The sequence below is a fragment of the Dryobates pubescens genome, chromosome 8 (assembly GCF_014839835.1).
Source record: "Dryobates pubescens isolate bDryPub1 chromosome 8, bDryPub1.pri, whole genome shotgun sequence".
Classification (NCBI taxonomy): Eukaryota; Metazoa; Chordata; class Aves; order Piciformes; family Picidae; genus Dryobates; species Dryobates pubescens.
In genome coordinates, this window is record NC_071619.1 from 28,873,114 (window position 1) to 28,885,749 (window position 12,636).

Below are 12,636 nucleotides of genomic sequence, written 5' to 3' on the forward strand. Positions count from 1 at the left end.
GATGCCAAAATATATCTGGTTTTATCTAAATGTTTGTTCTGCTTCATGCCATGACTATGGTGTGATCCTACAATGAAAGGTGTCATCATTTTGCTTTCTAACATCAAGTGCATTTCTCTGTTCCCATCTTCCTTACCTGACATATGTATGCATGCCAGTTTCACTGTCTTCTTTCCTCCTGTACTGGCATTTACATGACTACCTTCCAGCCATTTAAAAAAGCCCAATAAAACATGAAGTATTGCTGAGTCCAGACATGAATGTGACAGTTTTCTCTGTGTGTTACCTATATCATCCCACAGGATATACATTTTACTGACACAATCTAAGGTTTGCTCAGTAAATAAATCATACGTGCTGGTGGAGTCCAGTGACTTACATCATGTAAAAGAAGAGTATCTGAAGCCACACATGTGCGATAAAAGCAAACAGATGTTTGCAGTCTAAGCACTGTGCTAACAGAGGTGGTATGGCAATGCACTAAAGGCAAAATGCCACACAGCCAGAATTGCCCACCAGAGTGTTAAGTACAGCTTCATAACTTTGAGCCCACAACCAGTAGGAGATCTTAAACTACCCTGAGGTACATTGTCATAATGAAGGTAAGAATTCTAAATCAACTGCTAGTGCCTACAATTCTTGGCTCAACTGAGGTGGAATTTCTTGTGAAAAACCAAAATAAAATGAAATCAAACGAAAGCACAGTAAAATAGCTGCACAATTTAGAAAATTAGCATAGCAGGAACACTGCCATTGTTTTATACATGATCAAATTTAATGTTCCCCCAAAAAAGTCCACTTCAGGTGGCCTGATCTGAGGTTTCAGATGGAATTTTCCAGGCTAGGCAGCCACAAAACAGAAGTGTTAGAAACTTAGCAGCAGGAATACATGCATCACTGGAGGAGCACAGCAGACAAGTCATGACATTTCCAAGCTGATACCCTGAGCACTCTGTAATCCAGTGCATTAGCAGCAAGAGTGCTCTCAGCCTGTTGGAATGACTGAAACTATGCACAAGGTGTCAAAAGTGGCATTTTGTTGAAACCACTGAATGTGGCCATCGCCAAACGCTAAAGGAAGCTGAACTTAGTACAATGATATCTAACAGAAGTAACTTTTTCAATGCCATCTCCCTGAACCTGACATTCAGAGGACCCACATCAAAACCAGCAATGACTGAAACTACCAAAGAAAAAAGTGTAACTTAACATCCACTCCTCAAAGGAGTTTTGCAAAGAATCTGTAAAAGGAAAAACCCTCTGAGCATTAGTAGACTCACTTAAAAGCAAATAGCAGTTGTTCCAGCCACTGTGCACACAGTTACACAGGAATAGCAACTTTTTACTCAAAATATTCATCAGAGAATTTAGATGCATCTGAAATGGAAGATGTGTTACAATCCCAGATATAGACACACTGGGAACTCCTTATGCACAGACATTCAGACTCAAGTATGTTCTTAAATACCCTGGTGAACATAGAATACATTTGCCATGGAAAAAAATGTAACTAGGGAACCACAGAAAACTGTCCAAGGCGTGTTTATGCGTTCCCTTAATCCCTCACTACACCACCAAAACTGAGATTTAATATTAATATTTCTGATGAAAGACAAGCCCCACCATAACAGCAGGAAAATAGATTCTAAGCAGCTAGTAAACTCAGATCCTAACACATGTTGCATATTTTCAATGCCTTCCTGCGTCTCAATGGGTATTCCAAAACTTCAGCTCTGGTATACAGTTTTGAAATACAACTTGGAATTAGCACAGCAACAAATAAATTCAAAGACAGGCTTAATTTTCAGCCCAGTAGTTTCCTGAACTTTTCAGGTTGAATAAACATACAAGGAGGCATGATAAAACTGCAATTCCACATCTTCATCACAGACTTTGCATGCTTTATGTTTCTCAACCTTTTCAAATTAAAATACTTGCATTCTCCCTGTCCTAAACAATTACATTACACATTAGTGAATAAATATACAGATGTCATAGGCTTCTTTTTCTAATCCAGGCCACAGTTTAATGTTCTCTCCTCTGAGAATGCATCTTCTTAAGCCATTCCTCAGCTTTACACTGTCCAGCTTTTTGCCTCCTTCATTTGCACAACTCTTAAGCACATATGCTCACAGAACCTGTAATGCAATGCTAGGCAAGAGGCTTCTAGCAGGGAACACATCTCGGTTTTAGGTTGTGGCTGCAGATTGATCATCATAACTATATCCTCAAACCCAGTGCTGCAGCAGAGCCAAGGGAGGCACTGTGGTATGAGGACAGCAGCTGGACTAGAAAACATAACTCAGACTTGGAATGGTTTTTTTCACTTTAAACTGCAGATACATTTACTCAGCAGTGGAACAAGAGGGACACAAGTTTAAAACAGAATAGAATCATCATTTTTAGTTTTAAGTATCACATTTAATGTATCACATGATCCTGGATATCAGCATTAGGGAAATGAACTGGGCAGACAGATTAAGATGTTCTTCCTAGAATTCCTTACCATTTATCTTCAAAAGAAAGTTTTAACCTCATGTACTACACTCAGTGCTGCAGATTAATTTGTCTTGCCTCACTCTCCAGACACCCATCTCCCTCTTGCATTTTTCTTAGAGTTCTTGGTTAGAGCTCTGCAACTGCAGATGGCAATTTTCAATTAGGCATATGCTTCAGGGGAAATAAGGAATTTACCAAGGTCACTTAAGGGCAATGAAATCACACATGCCATATAAAATGCTTACACTACAAAATGATAACATAATGGAACGGTAAAGCCTTTAACAAAACCCTAAAGGGATCATGCAAATAGTACAGCATGTTCTTTTATTATTTCAAGTTCTCCAGCTACATCTTGAAAGTCTAGTCTTTTTTTAATTATTGAATAAGTGAAAAGATACCAGGGGAAAAAAAAAAAGGAAAAAAAAAAGCATGATGTGCCTAACTGCCTCTTGTAAATGTGTAAGAGCACTCAGCTGTGTGAGAGCACTCGGCTCCAAATTGTATGCAAATCACAAAAAAAGTAAGTATGAGGTGATGGTTGCACATCAAGTAATCACACAAAAAACCCTCAACCCACCCAACTTTATTTGTAGGATGAGCAGGTTACCAAATGTGAAAAAACATTTAATAAGTTTATAGAAAAAATATGATACTGTATGCCAAACACATGAAAGGGAGACATGAGCGAGAGCTGTCATGAGATAAACCTATTGGTAATGCAACAGTGAGACGAAAGAGCATTTTTGTTCAAGTAATCAAAGCTTCTGTCACAACTTTGGGGTCTCCCATCTCTGGCATACAAGCAAAAAATTCCAGCTCAATCATCCATTAAACTTCAGACTGTCAGATTCCAGTGTTTCTGTTTCACTTCACTCTTGTCTCAGTTACACGACTATAGCTGGTACTGGAGATGCATGCAATGACTCGGTGTGCTTAGTGCCTTTGTCTGGGTTCAGCACATCATCTTCAAAACAGACTATAACTGCATCCTGAACACAACTCTGTCATTAAAACTGATATCAAAGTATCCTTGAATGAATGAAAAATTAATCTTTTAATCTGGATATGAATGAATGTTAGCTCTTTTTTCTTTAATCAGTGAATGAAACATGTCACCTATTAACATGAATTGGAGATCAGTGTCTAGGGTAGGAAGACAGTTTGTAGGAGCTCAAGCAGAAGGGTCATTGTACAGCTCAGCCATAGCTACTGAATTTTTTTGCTATTTGAGATAATACAGAAGGTATTAAATTGCTTCATCTACTCTGCAGTTTCTTTCTCACTGTAAAAAGGATAAAATTTCCCTGGCATACATCTTCTAATCACATATCCTGTTCTGTCTCCTGTGCATCCAGGCCAATGTAAACTCATGCGACACCACAGACAGCACCAAGCAGAGGTCAAAAAAAATAAAATAGAGGAGACACTGGTTTTCAGCAGGTCCCACTGTGATGCTACAGGCTCTGCAGCCAAACCATTACACATGCTGTGGGTGGCAGAGGAGGGCACAAGCATATATTGTGGCTGAAAGGAATGAGACCCTACATGGCTGCTTGCCTCCCTGGAGGAGTCACAACCATACAGCTCTCCTGGGGCAGGCTGCAGCCAGGACCAGACCTGCACTAGCATAGACATGGATGGCTGCTCAGTTCCTAGGGCACAGTAAGCACATATCAACCCAGAATATATTGTGTGGCCATTTAACCAGGTATGTACCTTGATTTGCACAGGGAAATCAAAAGACCATTGATGACTGCAACATGGCTAGACTAAACCAATGGGAGAAAATGCAATTTTCTGGAGAAACTCAAGAAGAGATGATTTAAAAGGATGTTTCCCTGGTGCCTTCTCTTGGCCTTTAAATGCACACTGTGATTAGTAAAACCCCTGATGAAAGCGTTTCCTCTGTGATCCTGTTTGATTCTCAAGCAATAAAAGTTGTCTGCAAAACCACCAGGAAGACAAGTGAAGTCTATGGTTGTGGTCTACCAGCCCTCCTTCCTCTGCTGTGATGACCTCCACCAAGACTTAAAGTGTTTCTCTTCTCAGATTTCATAGGAGCAGAATTGTTTGGGTTGGAAGGGACATTAAAAATAATCTTCTTCCAACCGTCTTTCATGACAACCAACCCATTAGCTTCAGCACTTAAGCAGCATCAAGGAACTTGCTGTCTACTTCTCAATGATGAGGCTCCTACACAATTCCCTACTGAACCTACTGGCTCTTCTGTGCCATTTTGTTCATACTTCACTAAAAAAGTGAGAAAGGTTCAGAAAAGCCTTATTTTTTTGTGCCAACACAAGTGAATTTTAATACTGCCAGTTCCTTATTCTGAAGGAATACCTTTAACCCAGCAATACCATGTTATTAATTTCAAGTAGACATTAATTCATAACAATTACAAATACTTAGGAGGAAGAGGCTTTTAAAACAATAGTCTTCACTGTAAGCTTCTCATCTCTTAGGTCTTTTACATTCTCATTTTGACTCCTAGGAAAGCTCTAGCTACATCTGCCATAACGCATGTATTCACATGCACATGTACCAACAAATATGAATAATCATAAAAATAAGTGAAAAGAAATCATATGTCTATCAGTTGTTAAGACCAGAAAAGAAAACCATTCTGAAATTTGACTCCACCCCTTTCTGACTAGCTTTCTGCACTTTCCTTTTCTTAGAAAGTACTCAGAGTAATAACGGAGTTTTCCATTCTTATCTTTTACACCATAACAGCATAGAACTTGAATGAACTTACACAATTAATAAGCTGATACCTAAGAGTAACAGTCCTGAAGGACTGCACTACAGTGTTCTGCAAACAAGAAAGCTGTTCAAAAGAAATTTTTCAGGTCTATTTTTTGTTATATCCTGACCAAAATCTTCAAGGAATAATCTGTCTCTGCATGAGGATTCTACCCAGAGTCTGTTTCAAGGGTTATCAAAATACAAAAACGCTTCCTAACACATATCTTTGTTTTGAGCTGGAGTAATCCCTATTGCAGATGAACACGCTTTGCTTACATTTCCTAGAAGAGCACCCTATTTTTCAGCTCACTGGAAAAATCTTTATTGGTGCAGGAACTCCCTGTATTCCAGCAAACACATTCCAGCTATGCTGAGTAGCTGCATTCATACACATCCAAATAAAGTACACTGAATCCCTGGGAATGCTTACAGGGGAGTACCTTTTACAAAGTATACACCCTAAGTTAAAAACCCCATAAAACAGTAGAAGACAACTTTTCCCGGACGTACCGGCATCATAACGCTGTGCGTTCGCAAAGCTTCAGCCAGCTAACCAAAGCATCTCAGCCTTATTTCCAGTCTCAGCTCACATCTGTGTTCCATCTGAGATAAGAAAGTTTGAGAACCTCTCCAGTTAAAAGAAGGTGCATCCATCCGAATTAAAAGCACACGGGCTGTCAGATAAGTTGTTGTTTACACAGATGCTGCTGGACACAAGCAGCTCACTTTTGCTTTGCAGCCTTTATAAAAAAACGCAAGCCATTTTTGGAGGGTTGTAGAGCAGCTTTCGCTCCCAGCCTCTCTGCGCTCTAACGCCGCTACCCTCCAGCTGCCCAGATCTGCCTCACGTACCTGCTTCTCCATTTTTCCCCTGACAGTTTTTCTTCTTTTTTTTCCTGAAGCTGAAGAAGTGAGTGGCACAGGCGAAGTCGCGGGCGGGCGCTGCCGGTCCCGAAGCAGGAGCCTCAGCCGGGCTCTGTCCCACCCTGCCCTCATTCACTCACTCACTCCCCGCCCTCCCGGGTGTGGGCTTGCTCCTCACCCCTCTCGCCGGCAGCCCGCAGCCCTGCCGAGCTCGTTTAAGTCTAACAGGTTTCCTTATATAGGTAAACACGGAATTGCATTCCTGGTGAAAGAGGCTAACTGGCAGTAAGCTTAACTTAGTTAACTCCACAGATACCAGATGGGTCTGAGCGCCTGAAGTTGGCTGGCGCGGTGCTGTGAAGTATCTTCAGAGAGGAGAAAACTCTCTCTATAGTAGTTCAGTACCTACGAAACTCTTCCATTACTTAAAGCTATAAAAATACTGAGAATTGTGTTAGCATTATATTAAACGCTTAACATTTTAAAAGAACACTTTCCTTAGTCTATGCTTTGCTCCAAGGGGAGTACACAAGAAGACAAGGATACTTGCACATGCAGTCTGACGGCACCAAAGTAATTCCAACCCTGTCCAAATTTTCATGTAAAGAACAGATACATCCAATGCTAAGTGAAAAGGTTAGGAAATGTGGATTGCAATACTGCTACCAACAGGAAGAATCAGTGTAGGAAAAGCTGGGTTTGCTCTTTTCCAGTTCCTTTTCTATACAATGTAATAGTCAAGCCTGTGGTGATAGATCTGCCTTTGTCAGAGGTATGTCTGCAATTTACTAACAGACACGCCCCTATCTGAACAGGGAAATATGGAGGTAGAGGGAGTACCTAGAACAAGCAGATACTTCACTGTGCAAAGCACTGACACATGGATTTCACAGATGTATTTCCTGCTTTCCCTCTTTCCTGCTCACTACTCACTAGCCCCCTGCTGTAAACACAAACTTATGTGTCTTGAAGAACTTCAGCAGGTAATTAATTAATTACAGGGAAAATTAAGTAATACGTTACCCTTTGTTTAGACAAGATTCACCTGTTAATTATGGTCCTTCTAAAAGCTAAATCATTGTCAATATGCAGCATGAGTAAAGGGAAAAAAGGAAGGAATAAAACAAACAATGGAGGAAACCAAAATAAAAAATATATATAGTGAAAAGGAGGAAAGACAAAATACTGATCAAATTATGAGGCTGGTGTTTAAAGAAAAATTACACTGAACTCATGAAAACATATCATTTGTTTCATTCTTTCTCGCAGATGTGTTGTCAGTAACTCAAAACAGACAAGAGACACAAATTTGGTTTCCTGGTGATCTATGGAAACTGTAAGAGAGCACCACCCAAAAGCTAAGAATTATCATTACCCAGTGGGCTACAGCTTTTCCTTTCCATGTGTAATATATGACTTAAAGATCATCAAGTAGTTTACTCTGAAGAGAAGCTATTCCTAATGATCATTCCTAATGGTTTCAATACTTCTTTAGTTATAATTTTTCTCTTCCCCTGAGGCATAAACATTCAACCTCATGATACTGCAGGAGTTTGGCTTGGAAGTTGAGAAAAATGAAAAACAATACCAATAAAAGTTGTAAGACACTCAATAAATATATCTAAAATAGTTTTTCTGTACAATATATAGGGAATCAGGAATATGTGGCCAGGGGCTTAGTATAATGGCCTTCATGGGACTCTTTAAGGACACATAACTCACTTGTGGCTTTACTGCCTAAGAAGAGTGTGTTGGTGTTTCCAAGTTCATGCTCCTGTGACAAAGCATTTGCACTGGACTATGCAGCCATGTATTCCCTTACCACCAGTGAGCTTGTGACCAGTTCCTGACTGAGTATCAATTTTTTTCATGTGAACAAAGCCTAAAGCCAATTAAAATCCATCAGAGTTCCAAAACTGCAACAACAAAGGAAGTTAAAAAGGACTATTAGGCAAAAATACAAGTCAACTTTGTATGCTTCAGCTAGCACTTTTTTCTGATGGTCAACCCAGAGCCCACAACAAATATCACATTCATTTATCCAAACCCACTCCCTCAAGTAAAGATTTTTCTACTACTTCTTTTATGTCTAATTTCCCCCACTTTCAGGCCAAGAGCTCAACTAGCTGTCATATGCTACACCTAGCATACCCCTTTTACCTCCATAATGGTGACCCAAACATCATACTGTGAATCGGTCATGGGATTTAGGGTCATATAGCCAGATATGAAGTCTCATGTTTTAGTTTCTGACCTCCTAACTGTGAATTCCTTAGACCGCTGGTACAAGCATGAAAAGTTTTCCTGAGTCCATTATGTATGTAACAGAGAACCTCTTTGCTTAAAAAATCTTGCAGTAAAATAATAATTTGTTTCCTCGCACATAAATCAGGAGGAAATTTACCTATGCTTCTACTGCATGCCCCTGCTAAATCATTAATAGTAAGAGACATCATAGTCAAATAGTTTTTATTTCCATGAGGTTCTTTGGGTTTGAAAACCCCCTATATAATCCTGAAGCAATCCAGTCAATTCTTGAAGCCGAAAGTAACAATCCTATTTCTTCCATTTACTTTGCTGTCATGCATGCATGATCTGCAAGTAATACCACGGCGACTGTAATTACTCTTAACCATTCTCTCCTGTTCTCCAGAAAGAGGGCTAGTAGTTTTGAGCCTGCATGCAGAATTAGAGTATATAGGAAAAGCTCTGAGCAGACATCTAAAATATGATTTTTTTTTTAATGTTAGCAATTAAAAGATCCACTAAAAATGAACACAATCTATGACAATGTGCTGTTTTCTTTGTTACAGTACTCCAAGATTTTTCCAGCAAAAGCTTACCATTACATAGACACTTTCATTCAGTATGTCATGAGCTGGTTCCCTCTGCACAACTCATACGAATGGTTTATTGAGGTTAATTTAGTTCCCGTTGTTTAGACACTACCTATTCATGAGCCAAATGACCCTTGTGCAGCAGAGCCAAAGACCCCAGTCCTAAGCAGAACCTCAGGGGCTGATCAGTGTACTACTGTGTTTCTTTTTGCTGTCAGTTACATGCCTTACTGGCCTTATTTTCTTCATCTCAGAAGACAGTATATAAGAAATATATTCTCTTATTAAAAGACTGATGGATTTTCCTTCTCCCATTTCTGCCCATTTTTTAAATATACAGTCCTGTTGCTGTTTATGTTCCCGTACCAGAAATGGAAGCCTAGTGTAAATTTCTATAGTGAATTTTGATGGAATGGAACAGATAAGTGCAGTGCACCAAGAAATAAATTTCCTGCACTTACCTTTCCAATAATATATATAAAACAAGTAATGCTAGCCCCTAATCCTGCCACAAGTGACTAAATATGTACCTTGACATTTTTTCCTGTATTTAAAGCTCAGGGTGGAACATGGCAGATTCAGTCTTCTTTTACTGTATTCTTGCTCAATAACAAGGTTTTCTTCTGAAGTTCTTTGTAGGCTGAAAATGTCCACACTTGAGTGGCTAATTAAATTGGTTAAATCTATCCAGGTAAATTTAAAGCACCAGAGATCTCTCAAGTTTCATTGCACAACACTGTTGCCCCACAGTTTCCAGAATTAAGCTGTTAATGCATTCTTGAAGTTCTAATTCCTTCTATGCAATGGCAACACTTCCTTTCACTTTGATATGGACAAGATTTCATTCCTCATCTTGGTATCTGCATCTTTACATCTTCAGTTTCCCACAGAGATGTGCATCACCAAGCATATCACAATGCATGCTCTGTTCCTGTGGGGTGCAACGAGATCATTCATTCAATAGTTCATTGTTTGTCTCGGCCACATTACCCAGTCATCAAATCAAGTAATGTGCTGGGCTAGAATGGCAGCAGTGAGTACCTTACAAATAAGGTAGATTCAGTTCTAACAGCCTTTGTTTAACACACAAGTCCCCTCAAAGATATGCAATGGCATATTGTATCTCTCTTTTCATGTCAGAAGATCTGTTTCCCTAAAAAACTAAAATCCTGAATATATTGCTGTTTCCAACTTCACAAGTGTTATTCCTGAACCACAACTAAAATAATTCATACACTCAGAATGCTACATTTGTGTCGTGAGATATTGTTGCAGTCTGAGCAGTTAAGCTTTAACACTCAGCCTTTGGGTTTCACATCTGAGAAAGCTATGAACAAAATGCTCTGATTTAGAGCACAACTTTCTCTAAGCTAGACAACATCTGGACAAATGCAGCTGACTAGGTCTGGCTAGGATGGAGTTAACTTTCTTCCTAGCAGCCAGTATGGTGCCATATTTAGTCTTAGTGGCTAAAGCTGTGTTGATAACATATTGTTTGGTTATTCCTGAACAGTGCTTGCACCACCTCAATATGCAAGCTACTCCAGCAAGTAGGTTGGGAGTGGGCAAGTAACTGGCAGGGGATCCTGCCAGGACAGATGACCCAAACTGGCCAAAAGGCTAGTTCATAGCACATAATATCACTCTCTGCAATAAAAATCAAGATAGAGCAAGAAGAAGGGGGTTAGCTTCCGATGTTCCCATTGTTTGGAGGCTGTCTGGGCACTGATCTGACTTGGAGGGTGGAGACTGTAATTTGTAGTGCTCCCCCCCTTCTCACCTGTCAAACTGTCTTTGTCTTGACCTATGAATTTTACCATTTTGTTCTTCCTCTTTTCTTTTCTTGTCTTACTGGAGTGGGTATGACAGAGTGAGCAGCTGCCTGGGTACTAGCTGCTGACTGAGGTCAACCCATCACAAGAAAATACAGCAGGTCTGAAATGTTAGAACTAATCTTGTCATTCCTGACATACAACTTAACTGTCCAGTCCAGAAACTCACAGCAGAGCAACAGTTTCAGAAATGGCTCTTTACTACTCATCACCTAACAGCTTTTGCCTTCCAGAAGATACCTCAGAGTGGCCTGTGTAAATGCTTCCATCTCATTTCATGAAAACGTCAAAAACTGTCATGCTCCATTACCTTCTGTGGTGGCAAACTGAAGTCATTTAGCTTCCCCTTGAAATGCACTAGAAGAACCTAAATAGCAATCACAGATCTGAGAAGCAGCTGAAGTTGCTGCCTCTCAGTTACCTGTATACACACAAGCACGGTCAGGCAATCCACATCTCCTTGCTAGCAGATACACTTGCAACAAACTTGGGACTGAGAGCTCTGAAGATGCAGCATGCAATTCACATGCTCAGCTCAAGGAAGGCCCATGGTTTTGGCACCTATTCTTTTCTTCCAATAGATGCAAAGTAATAACTAACGTAAGAACATACGTTCCTTCAACATTCAGGCTGTAAATGGAAATGTTCAAGAAGAGACTAAAAGGTTAAGGCATTCAGAAGCAGTAACTCACAACTGAACACACCATAGACAGCTGAGCATGTACCTTATCTGGGGAACACTAGCTGTATGGATCAGTTAACTTTATGATACAACCTTTCCTTTTTATTATTTCCTGACCTGGTGTTCAATTTTACAACCTTAATGCAAGTTACTTCGTTAATAAAGCATTACTTGTAAGATCTGACCATGTTACTTAACCTTTACACAGGAACAAAGATGTCAAAACAAGTTAAAGGCTAATGTCTAAGGGGATTATTTTTACGCTTGGGAAATGAACTGAGCTTTCTTCCTCGTCGGTGTTTCAAAATGCATCATTAAAAGCTATGCAATGCAAAAAAAGTTACTATCTTTACCCTTGCACCACATGTTCTTCAGGTATCAGTAACATGCTTGCACTAAACAAGACCTTTATCTTTTCATTAAATACATTTGAAACTCAAGGTCATGTTATTAGGTGAAGCAATTAGCACAAGATCTGGGGGGAAAAATGCTGTTTGCTCCTGAAGAGTTTAAATGCTTTATCTGGGCAAAGTTAATGAAGTAGTTATAATGTTGTTATTAATGAAGATCAAAGATGGATTAAAGTGGCATTCAGAAAATAAACCAGACAATTAAATCAGCTTTGAGAACGACAGAAATTTCTTAGGGTCCAAGGGAAAACCACTCAGAATACCTACACTAAGAAGGATGTTTGGGAAACGCTTGGTTTTAATGCCATAGGACTCCAGACAGCAGAAAGTGTCCTCATGTCAGCATCAACACTGGGGATTTTAAGCACTGTGATGCTTAATGCTGACCAGCTGTGCTTGAAGCTTTATTATAAAGTTCTTTCAGGATGTCTTTTAACTGCAGCACCTTCCATATTAAGCATACTACATTAATGGTGGGGCTATTAGAAATGTTCACGAGCATTTGAACTGACAGGACTATCAGATTAGTTAAATTGGTAACACAATCTTGAGCTAGATGGCAGAGAAGGGTGATGCTGCAAATGAAACAATTATGGCTAGTCATTTTTTTTATGTTTTATCCTATGTAATACTGCAGAAGATGAAAGAAAGTCACTTGAGCTGGAAAATCCTTTAGGAGTCCACAGACATGGTGCAGAGGGTCATGTGGGTAGGAAAGGCTGTGCAGGACTGTGTGTGCTCCTGTGTTTGCCATTAAGGCA

At 39.7% G+C, this 12,636-nt stretch overlaps 1 protein-coding gene across 1 annotated transcript in view; it reads right to left on the reverse strand.

Moving 5' to 3' along the window:
* Positions 1 to 6,206, reverse strand: part of MID1 (midline 1) — a 211,475-nt gene extending 205,269 nt beyond the window's left edge. Inside the window, exon 1 of the mRNA XM_054163456.1 lies at positions 6,103 to 6,206. The gene's annotated coding sequence lies outside the window, so the exon portion shown is untranslated. The remainder of the gene's footprint in view (positions 1 to 6,102) is intronic.
* Between the last annotated feature and the right edge of the window lie 6,430 nt (positions 6,207 to 12,636).